Source organism: Syngnathus acus, chromosome 22 (assembly GCF_901709675.1).
Source record: "Syngnathus acus chromosome 22, fSynAcu1.2, whole genome shotgun sequence".
In the NCBI taxonomy this organism is placed as follows: domain Eukaryota; kingdom Metazoa; phylum Chordata; class Actinopteri; order Syngnathiformes; family Syngnathidae; genus Syngnathus; species Syngnathus acus.
In genome coordinates, this window is record NC_051106.1 from 4,564,551 (window position 1) to 4,576,957 (window position 12,407).

Sequence of the window (12,407 nt, forward strand, 5' to 3'; positions counted from 1 at the left end):
ACCTGTTTCAAGGCTGCTTACCAGGCACCACCCAATTCTGTGCAGGTTGCCAACTTCTGCCTCCAAACTTTCGCACACATTCTTTGTTGATGTCATGGGTGTTAAAACTCGAGCTATTCAGGAAGACAGTAACTTCATATTCGAAAGGGACAAAAGTAAGGTGACACCTACAGAATAGAAGTTTATGCTTTTGGGGAAACTGAACTGAAAGTTTTGAGTTTTTTGCCGATTTTGCATAAAATGTCAAATATCTGGTGATCTGATCCAGCCGATTGGTTCTGTGCAAAATAGAAATAAAAAGTATTCCATTCTACATGGATAAAGTCAAAATGTAATGCAAAAAAAGTACAAATGATTCCAATCTTTCATATATATGTAAATTAAATGTAAACATACCTAAAGTTGTTTCTATTGGTTTAACTAAGACAACAAACGGTTCTCAAAGATTAAATGCCACTACCACTTAAATGACAATACTCGTACCGCACTTTGACAACCACCAACCGAGATCATTAATAAACATTTTTATTGATCCTAACCATTTCCCATACGGATCTGTCCATGCGTATTGAGTAGAATTATGCCCATTAGCGTCAGTGTTGACATGCCATGATTTGTTTATCAGGAGTTTGTTTACAATCACCCTTAACATGTGTGCTTCTCACTGTGAGGTTGTTTCTGTCTGTCAGCAGTGCAGGTACAGAATGTTTGCAAGCTTAATGAGTTTATTTGTACAGGTGTTCCTAGCATGCTCCATTTTGTTTGTTTTTGGGTGGTGCCCATTGTGTCAAGCGCTTTTTGCTATTTTATCTGGGATCCACCCAAACCGAGCCTTAGACTTGTCATTTTTTGCTGAAATGCAAATCTCACCCTCACGGAAACACCTTGAAATTAAACGAAGCAAATTGTTGATGTAAGGTGGATTTTCGGTCTGAGGAACGCGACAGCTCCCATTTTTAGTATCAATCGTCACACTTGAGGCCCAAAACGCAGCGTCGAGCGCATAACATTTGACTGTACTGATGTTAAATTGATGAGGTGGGGCTTTAGTGTCAACAGAGGACACGTGTGCTTGCTTTTCATATCCAAACCTGACTGTAATCCTCAGCAATAGCCGCGTGAATGTTTTTATTTGCCCGTGTGATAGCACTTCACAAGCAATGTTTGTCCGTCTACTTTGTGCACATTTTCATAGAGTTCTAATCTGTCCACGCGGGATAACTTTTGAGTTCTTGCGAGAATATTATCCCCAAGTTGCTGCTGTTATCTTGTGTACACACATTTGTTTATTTGATGCGGTGCCTCTCCACTACACCACGTGTGTATATCAAAGACAGCAGAGCGGCGCATAATTGAAAATGGTTACCGTGGCGAAAGGTCTCTTTATGCTTGACTGCGAAGAGGCAGAAAAAAAAAAAAAAGCCCTATTCGACGCTGCCGTCTTAGATCTATTTAAATAATTGAGGAGTAAACTGACAAATTAGGTACCTTTATAGATGCCCCTGGGCTCTCTCTGAGGTCCTTCACTTTTTGCCAATTCAAGACACAGCCACTAGGCACAGGATAATATCTGTACGCCTGGAAAGGCGTGTGTGTGTGCGTGTGTGTGTGTGTGTGTGAGTGAGTGAGAACTACAGTGGGCCAGGAGGTGTTTCGCCAATCAAGCAGGCCACACTTCCTCCCCCAGGTTCTAATTTTGTGCCACATTAAAGAGCTCGGCCTCCATTTAGGACATAGAGAAGCATTTTCATAATTTGCCGGGTCTCTCGACTCGCTCGGGGTGCCTTCTTCTCCCCGCCGACCCCCTCGCGTGCTCTCACTCTACGTCTGAATGGAAGGCCCGAGGAGAAAGACGGGTAAATGATTCCCCTCCTTTCAAGCAACCCGCTCGTCTTCTGCATAATGTTGCTCCTAGGTGTGTACAGTGGCTCATATTTATCTCTTTAATGGCACTCTATTAGGCTTGAATATGATATCCTGTATAAAAAGCTAACATTGCTTTATTTTAAGTGTGAATTGTATCCTTTTGCCTGCACGTGTGATCTGCGCTCCGCAATTGTTTTGCTCACGCTGATACAAATCTAAGAGGTAATATAAATTTACGACACAAACTAGGTTAAATTTCAAGCAGGCTCTCCGGTATGCAGACGCACCGATTCCTATGTGATTGGTCACATAATTCACAGTCTCATGGGGCCATTTCATTGCTGACGGACAAGCTAATCTAAAATCCCTCAATTTACAAATGAAAATCCCACCATCCAATTGAGCTAATAGAGGGACTTGAATGGGATAATAAGATGTGCTGTAATACTGTGTAAAAAGCTTTTAACGTTGTGTTGGTGTTAGAGCCCGTGCGTGTTTGACTGTTTGCTGTGATTAGCGGGGCCCGCGGGCCTGGCGGCGCCGCCGTCCCTGGGATGGACCGCTTCTCCCTGGGCAAGGAGATACCGCCCGTGTGCCCCTGCCGCTGGAGCTTCAGACAGACCCATTCTCACTCTGTCTGTCTCTCCGTCTCGTGTACGGCGGGCGGCTTGGCGACGGATGTGCCGTGCCGTGGCGCTGCTTGCAGATGTGCACAAACAAGGGGGGGATTAAAGCAAAACGAATCTAAACAGACAAATGGAATTAGAGTGATGGGTGTCACTGGGCTGGTTCACAGTGATAAACAATATGATGCCCTGTGTGAGTGTGTGTCTGGGGGATTAGCATTGGTTGTGTGTGGCGTGCGCCTCCTTCTGTGTTTGCCTAGCCGTCTATATTTTTGTAATTATGTGTGTGTATTTTTATTTGATCACGTGTGTGCTCGTTAATGTGTTGTTCCGTATGGACACTGCATGTTTGTGTTGCGCTTTTCTTCCTATTTCTTGTGTTTACATTTTGCCTCCACCTGCAAGGTTATGCTTTTATTGCCATTTGTTTGTTTGTGAGCAAGATTAAACTATAACAAATGATATATACAAAACATTGCGGCAAGGTAGGCAGGTCTCATTGGTGCAGATTAATTTTTTTTAAGTTTTATTATTTAATTTTTGTTGTTTTAACTTTTTAAGGTCTTCTCTGCTCAATTGCTCAGTGAATAATACTTGGACCTTGATAACAACATATTGACACATATTTAAGGTGAGTATCCAAACATATTTTTTGTTGTTATTGTTAATGTAATTTTCTCAAATACCTTATTTGGGAATACTGTTTGTAAAATGTTTTAATTTGTATTTGCCCCCAAACACGGTAAAAACATAGAAACAGATCATTTACAGTAGTCTCCGTGTAGCCTTCAATGCACAGTAAGCTCAATGTTCTGTATTAAAAAAAAAAAAAAAAGATCGGCATGAACTCCATCCTGTAAGTGTCAGGGCACAAGTCAAAGGTTCACGTGTGAACATATTTTCTCGTGACAGGCGTTTGTGCGTTTATGTGCAGAGGAGGTCAAGTGATTGGAGGAGCCAGCAGGGGGGCTAGTGATCAACGGTCTGTGGAACCCCTGCAGGGGGGCCTCCGAGCTTAGTGATAAGCCTTCGGCCGCCAGATGGGCACAGCACATCCCCAACATCAGCACCAGCACCCTTTGGACCGCACTCACCCTGCACTGCCCTCAGCTCCCTCTTAGGAAATGAGGTGACTGTAATCCTCAATTCCTCGACTGACTCAGAGGTCACTTGGTGACACTAAAATCCTTTCTGAGGTCTAACCAGTACAGGCATTTTGATTAAAACCCACATTTCGAATGTTACATCTTGACAGGAACGGGAAGAAAGAAGGGTGGAGAGGGTGAGATGAGGAACTCTTCAAAGTGTCAGTGAGTGGACAGTTTGGCCAGTCAGCATGTTGCGGTGTCGCAACTAAAATGTTCAGGCTGTTTTGATGTGCTGTTATTTCAGAGCCATGGGCAACGCTGAGAATGTGTGTGTGTGTGTGTGTGCGCACGTGTGTGTGTTACTGCATTCAGAGGACACATCTGTTCTCACATGTCTACTGGAGACCAAATTCATCATATTAGTTTAATAGCATAATAAAGTATTTTGTTATTGCAAAAATGTATTGTTTCTTAATATTAATGTAGATAATCTGCAGAGGTCCAATCAACTTAACGTACTTGTTTAAATATTTTTTCTTGTTTCACAAAAATGTGCAATAATTATCTATATGTTATTAAGCTTAAAATCTCTTAACTGCATTTCAGAGACTGGAATCGTGCCCATTTTAAACTGATTACAATGACCAATCAATGAACCGTTTAAAAAGTACCACAATCCAACTCAAATTTAATGTTCAACTTTCTCAGTGACGACCGACTACATTTTTGTGCGTTCCCGTTGAATTATTAGATGTAACTGAATGGGCAGCTCAACCCTCAGCATCCAATATTCCTTGCCTCCCTATTTTTCTACCAACCAGTCATGACTCCATGTGCTAGTAGTCCCACCTGAATGAGCTATTCCAAGGATCTTGACTCAGGAAAGTGTGTCATACAGATTACACGAGACAAGTGCACAAACAAATAAAAGATTACATGTCTCAGTGTAATGCCCTTTCAACAATGCTCTTTTTTTCCCCCCAAGCTGTGCTGTGAAGGCCTGTTGGCTAGCGACTGTATGTCATCACGCTAGCCTCATTCCTCCGCCGCTATTAGGTAGACTTTGGAGTTCAAGTGACTACAGGCCATTTTTTAAGAGGGGAAGAGAGACTCTGCTGTTGTTCTTGAAAAGCTGTGTTTATCCAGGATTAGAGACACCAGCATGTTAATAATTGTTTCTCACAGAACTGCAAAGAAGCACTTTCCTGTAATCCCCTAATCAGGCATTACACCTCTGAGCGAAGCCACAACGCAGGCGCGTGGTGTGTGTGACGCAGCACGCCCACAGTGTGTAATGCACCCGCGTCTCCCACTACGACGTCCCCACGTGGCTCGCCCATCACCTGCTCGCTTCATTTTCTCACTGACCAAAACCGGAGGCTGTGACTCGATTACAAACTTCTTTAAACAGTGGAATAACTTTTAACATGGAGGCAGGCGGCTGTTCAGGTCGTTGAGTTGATAAAATATTGTGGAAGAAAGTCGCCTTAGATCAAATCAATGATTTCTCCCAATTATTAGGAAACAGATAAATATCATATGGAACACTTTGTGATTATGTGTTTACCGTATTTTCCGCACTATAAGGCGCACCTAAAAACCTCCAATTTTTGTAATCCGGTGCGTCTTATATATGGACCAATATTGAGCCACTACAGCAGGTGTGTCCACATATATGGATTTATATATGGACAAAGTTTTAAAATGGGCCATTCATTGAAGGTGCGCCTTATAATCCGGTGCGCCTTATATATGGACAAAGTTTTAAAATGGGCCATTCATTGAAGGTGCGCCTTATAGTGCGGAAAATACGGTATATATTTATATATGATTTCTTTCAATATACAAAAGTGCACTTGTGTTTTTTGGGGTATTTGACATTGAGTGCAGTCTTTTGTGTCTTAAATAGTTCGATTGTCATTTTGGCAAGGTGTGAGCATGAATAACGTGTTCCTGTTGCATGTTCACATTTCCCCTCTCTCGCCTCCGAACCAAAATGATTGTTTGTCCTCATGTTGTTTAATCCACAGCCGTGCAACACTTCCACTCCTTGCATTTTCACACCGGGCCTCCTTTTGCAAGCTGGAAATTGTTTTTCTGGGCTGTGTTAGTGCTGAGTGTTTGTTTATAGTTTCTGACCCCCCCACACCTCTCTTTCTCCTCACAGGGCCCACTTGGAGAGTGCAATGAGGAGATCGGCAGGGATTAACCTAAGGAATTTAATTAGTGCTCCTTTTCCATAACATTTCAATCTCCCTGGGCTTGGCTGTAGTCGAAGCGGACCTGTTGTGGCCAGCAGCTGGGGGAGCGAGGGTGGAGTGTGCAGAGGTAAGACACGCGTTTGACAAACGGATTAGTCCGACGCCCTGTGGAGGTGAGGAGTTGGAGACGGACCACACTTCAGCCCATTCATAATTAGGTCTGTTTTAATAACACCACAGTCCATCATCGCCACTAAAAAAAAAGTTTTGGGCTGTTACAAAATTTAGTAATTCATTAAAGGAAACCAAGATATTACTGATTACAATAACAATCATTGTGTATTGAGCTTCTCAGGAAACAAACACGAATAAAAAAAAAAACTAATAAAAAGCCACCCTTTAGCTCTGAGACACAAAAATGATTTAATTTTACTTTATAATTGCATTTATTTGTTTATTCATGTTATTGTGTGAAATGGTAGTGTTTTGGTTGTGTTCATCCAGGCGTGTTGTTGGCCCGTTAGGGGTGGCAGGGGGTTGCCAGCGAGCTTGGGGTAATCACGACTAAATCTGAAGCCACACTGTTGCATTGTAATCCTGATGCTAAACTCCCCATTAACCCATCTGGGACCCTACAACAGACGAGAATGCCCCCCCCCAACCCCCCCGAACCAAATATGCACCCACCCGCCCATCACCAGCTGCCACACAAACACACTTAAAGCCATTCTGCCTGCCCGTAGAAGTGCTGTCTCTCCCGTTAGTGCCTGCTCGTAGGGGGGGGGGGGGGGTTCTGGAAGTGGTTCACGTCCAGCAAATTAAAAACGCTGCCGTAGGAATGTAGCAATGAAGTCCCGCAGGCGCAACTGGCACCCGCGTGCTGACCCAGTGGTCACCGGTGAATCCTGTGTTTGTATTCCACACACACACACGGACCCTTTACTGTGGGGGTGGGTGGCATCAGACACCTCCTGTGGGACTGCTGATAATTTAAGTCAAACATGATGTCCACGCTTGTTTGACACCCATTTAAAGCGATTCAATCACGTGTTTGATACAGTCCGGCCTTCATGTCCATTCAAAGAAACAAATCAATTTAGTTTGCTCGCAGTCCTCATGTCAAAGCAATACATCTAGTACATGTGTTCTATTTGACCTTTTTATGATTATATTTTGTAATATAACATAAAAGCCAATGGAGCCTTGTGGACTAGTGGACACCCCCTCCCCTTGGATTCCACCCTCCTCGTGCAGAGCGGTGTGCCACTAATTAAGGACTCTTAGTAAGTGCCATGGAGCATACTCGTTAATGAACTGTAGCATCTCTACTGTCTCTGGATGGGAGAATAAGGGCGGGGTGGGGTGTGGGGGTCAAGGACCGGTTAGGTGGTCTGCTGCCCTCAAACGCAGGAAGGAATGGAGAGTTTAATTGGTTTGTCACAATTGATTGAAGGCCACAAACACTGTTGCTGTTTGATGGATGTCAGATTTTTGTTTACCTTTTCTAGGAATATTGTCATTGTGTGTTTAAGTTTGTCCAATCACCAATTCTCTGCAAAAACAAAGCAAACTTTGCAATTGCAACATTTGATGCCCCCCGCCCCCACATACACACACACAGGCCATTTGTTTATTCTATTTTAATGGAAATGTACCACAAAACAATTGGTTGTTTGTCTTTATGAAAGTAGGCCAAACAAGAGCTGACAAACAAGCGGGGAGGGGCCGGGGGGGGGGCTGTTGTTAGTTGTAGGTCAGGGCGCCACAAGCTGTGTGTAACCGTGCCTGTCGATCGAGCGTGACACGCCGTCGTTGCCTACAATAGGCACAATAACGCACGAGCCAGCCCTGCCAGTATGATGCAACGTCGTCTAGACTCCACCAGAGTAAACAAATTAACAGAAAGTTTCAATTAGAGATTCGTAACGTCACTTGTAAATCAACACTTATTGATTGTCACAATAATAGACAAAACCAGTCTGCTTAATGGCACACAAATCATTTTTTGTTTATTTTATTTCATATTTTCACAGTACAGGGTGAAAAATGTTAGCCCTACGAAAACGATAATTTTTCAAGAGCCATTCAGAAGCAGGTAGCTAACCAAGCATGACATCCACGGGAAATAATCCAAGTCAAATTTCATACTGTACAATTTTTAGCTACCGCCACCTCATATTTTCAGTTCAGCTTTTAGGTCGGCATGTTATGTTAGTTCATTTTACTGGGCGACTCAGGGGTCAACTTCCTCACAGACTGCTCAGGCTCAACTTGACCCGACCTTGGTAACCTCGGCGACCTGAGACCGACACCCCCCCGCTGCGTCAATGCTCAGCTCGCTGCTGGAGTTCATAAATCACTCAGCAGTACTGCCAGCACGTGTGATGAGAGCAGCTAATCAACAGCTCATCTGAACTGGAAGATTGCATCGATTTATGAAGTTGCCCAAGCGAGCATAAATGCATGATAAGATGTACGTGTTTAGCGACAATACATGCATATAGTCCAAATTGCACACTCAGCACTTTGTATGCAAGTAAAGCTGACTCTACCTTCCATGGCACAACAGTTTTTATAGCGTCTCAAAAAACAAAAAATTCACAAGGAGTTTTATTGTTGTTATGGGGAAAAAGTCAGCTGACAGAAAATATTAAATACTTTCCATTGAAGTACTAATGCCATTAGCTGCTTAAACAAAATCTTTTTTTCACTCATTCCAAATAATAATAATAATAATATTTTGGTAATATTTATGAATTTATGGTTAGGTTCAGAAACAGGTGGAATTTCTTTCTCAAATGTCAAAGCTCTAAATCACTAGGCATGGTAAAATCTGTATTGCGCAAGCTTTTATAGGTCAAACTTAAAAACAAAAAATAAAAATATCTGATCTGCCAGAAGTAAAGGCGACATGTTTGAATCAAAATACATCTCTCGACACAAAGACGTCTCTGATTAAAATATGCTGTTGACCAGTGTTATAATACACGTGATTGTTTTTAAAGACCCCCTCTCTACCCCCACCTTGCATAAACCAAGCGCGCATACTGTATTATTGGACCCCCTTGTTTGGCATAATACCTTAGGTTACACACACACGCACACGCACGCACCAGATGCCCCCTGACGCTTATTCAGATCAAGCGGGCACGTGATGGACTGCCCCGAGGCCCTGCCAGCCTCGCGTCATTGTGTTCCCCCTCAGGCCAGGCGGCCGGCCTCCCTAATAAATCCTCTTTTGTCTCGGTGGCCAAGCGGCTGGTGTGGCACGCGCACCGCCACTCGTCCCACTGGTGTGTGTGACCCAAAACAGGTGGATAGGATGGGTGAAGCGGGTGGGCGCATGTATGGGCTTAGGAGAAGGGAGGGGGGGGGGGTGCGGGACCAGTGCATCTGTCCCCACACTCAACGACTCCCCGGGTCAGCCACAAGCTCCATATGCTCGGGAGAGGGAAGCAAGCAGGGATGCACAGCCAAACTTAACTGGGCTGTGGGGGGTTGATTAGGAGTCGTGTTATTGATCAGTCAATGGACTGATTGGTTTTTAGTAGTGATTGGACTGGTTAGTTTGTTTCAGGAAACATAACAGCTCTGAAGACAATAGAGCAGGTGTGTCAAACTTGTTTCGCAAGACTGCTTAGCTTTTGGGAACAGAGTCATTGACATTTAAAATGTACGAGCAATGCCTTGAATCTTTAATAACATAGCCCACTTGACAGAAGCTGAGCATCATTGTGCAAAATCTTCTCTTCTTGACCTAGCAGCGGTTTCTTTGGTGGTTGGTGTTGGATCTATACTTTCCATACATCATACACTTGCTGTTTGGTTGATTTCAGTCAAAAATATGGAGCATTTTTCTCTCCCACGTGGCCCAGTTAGGATAGGCCTCATGGCAGTGATAATAAGATACTACTTGAAATCAGATCTACCAATGTGACTGCAGGGTAATTGAATATACACGCACTAGTACAGAGATTCACAATCACTATGCCACAGAACATTAATGTGCCTTAAGGGATCATCAGGTGTGCTGCCGAAAAGTAACGTAATTGTTGCGGAAATTAGTACGGATCGTGTTGCCTACAGAGCAATTAAATCCTCTACCACTAGGTGGCAGAAGGTACTATTAACCTGTGTATCCAACAGTTGCCATTCATACAACAGAATAAGATTTGTGATCATCATGACCTTCATAAGTTGCTGTCAGACGGAATCCATCTATGTCCAAAGACACGACACCTTAAAAGCATTTACAAACACAACAGCTAGCTAACCATATTCGGAAGCAGAGCAGAGAAAACAAAAGTAGCCACCAAATTTACGAAAAGAGCGCACATTGACAACATTTCAACGTATTAAAAGAATACTTAAAAAAAACATTTCAAAGTGAAAAAAGAAAACATTTTTTAACCACCTTTTTATTTTGATTATAGCTTTCACTTTGACTATATTATAAAATGATTATGGAATTTGAATGTATGTTTCTCGTTTGTTAATTGTCCCAGTTTCTTAAATTACACTTTGACAAACAGGCTGTCGTTTTAAGAAATCGTTATTAAATCTTAATTGGGCCAATGAAAATCAGGATCCCAAATGACCAGTATTATAATTACAAACGGAATGGCAGTGCTGCTACATTAGCAGCAGCCACATCAGGGAATGTTAAGATGTATCATAATATTGTCTTGGGAAATATTTGTAGAATTGGAAAGTAGATATTGCTCTTCAAGAGATTTGAAATAATTATGTTTTTTTTAATAAATGTACTTTCTTAGTAACTAGTAAAACGAATTCCATTTATTGCACCCTAAAAATGTGAAGTCTCATGTTAAAAAAATACAAAGCAAACACAGTAAGACACAGTCAGACTTAATACTGAAAGGACACACTGTTGTTTTGCAAAAGTTTATTACCCTAAAATGTTTGTTCTGAATTTCCAATTGCATTTAAGAGTTTCTGCTGTATTGAAATAAATTGCTGGCTCTGCTGGGCCTTTGACTCCCTCTCGTAAGTGCCCATATTGTCCCGTTGGTTGTAATTGTGTTGTAGGAAGGTCACACGCACTATGTGTGTTTAGTGATTTTCAAAATGTGTAAATCAATGTCTTTTAATTGTTCTCAAATGGAACCGTAGAAGTGGTGGCCCCAAGTAAAATTTGATTTTGGGGCCCCTCCATTTTTGTCAATAATATTGAATAGTGATAATCTATTGTTGAATACCAGTAGAAAATAAACAAAATTAAAGGGGATACTGAATATAATCTAGGACAGGGATGGGCCACAGGAGGCCACACTGAGCTTTTCACAAAAAAACGGGGTCAAAAATCCGAGAAAACCCAGAAAAATCCAAAATCTGAAAATAGATTGAAAAAAAAATAAAAGGTCTGCAAATATGCAAACTGCGAATATACAGCTGTCAACTAGTTTTGAGTTGTACTATCACCAGTCACCACTAGATGACAGATATGTCTTAGTTGCATTTACACTGGATCTTAAACTGTCCTTCATTACCACGTGAGTAGGCCGAATAATTATTGGGAATATTTAAAATAGTGTTTTTGTCATACATCTAGTTCGAAAGTGCGTGGTCCTATGTGGGTCCTACTCTGATCCAGGCCTTAAAAAAATGCAACAAGATCCACTAAAATCACTTAGAAATACAACTTCAAATATATTAAAGCAAATAAAATGTCAAGTGGGTACTTATTGATATATTTGAACAAAAATACTGCTGCAGGTTCTGTTGACTTGAGGGCCCCTCGTGGTCATGGGGTCTGAACAGGTCCTCGTTGGTCTCTGCCTTGGGCCGGCTCTGGAAATAATTTTATCTACAACTAAATATTCAAGCACCCTTTGCTTGTGTTTCGATGGTGAATTGGGTGAATTACTTCCGGAATAGTTTGCCTCTTCTGGCTGAATTAGTTCCTGACTGGATGTGGCTGTAGGGATTAATTCCATAGGACAGCCTTCCATTGTGCCGCTGCTCTCTACTCTTTTGAGACGCACTGGTGACGTACTGTGCAGCCTGTGGTGCCAACGGAGCCGCGTTGGCGCCATTCACCATGAACTCATTAAATCTCCAAGCTATTTGTGATCAAAGTGTGTTTGAGGCAATTAAGTGTGGCGTTTGATCGTGGCGCCCATACGAAATGTCAAATGTCAGCTGTTCCCGCCATTTCCTCATGTTTCGCTTGCGCGTCAAAGTATTGCTTTTACTGTAAAGCAGGGGTCACCAACATGGGAGACACATGAGTAGCCCGAGGGGGTGTTAAAAAAAAAAAAAAAAGCAGAAATCCAGAAATGAACTGCTGCATGTTGTTATGTATCTGCTTCACCTTCTTCAAACCATTGTTGATATTTATTGTGAGAAATCATTTGAATTGCATCCATTATTAATCACAATTATTGGACTTTGTTGTTCAAATACAATTAATGAATGGACTTAAGTGTGACAAAAAATTGCTTTCAATTGAAATCAACATTGCTAAAAATCGTTTTATATAACTCTGGCTACATTTTCCTGTGTGGGATGAGTCAAGTAATAAAAAGTGTTGTTTGCCAAATGGGGCTTTTCTTGAAATAGAAAATTGGAATTACTACGTCTGTTTTAATATACTTCAGGACAAT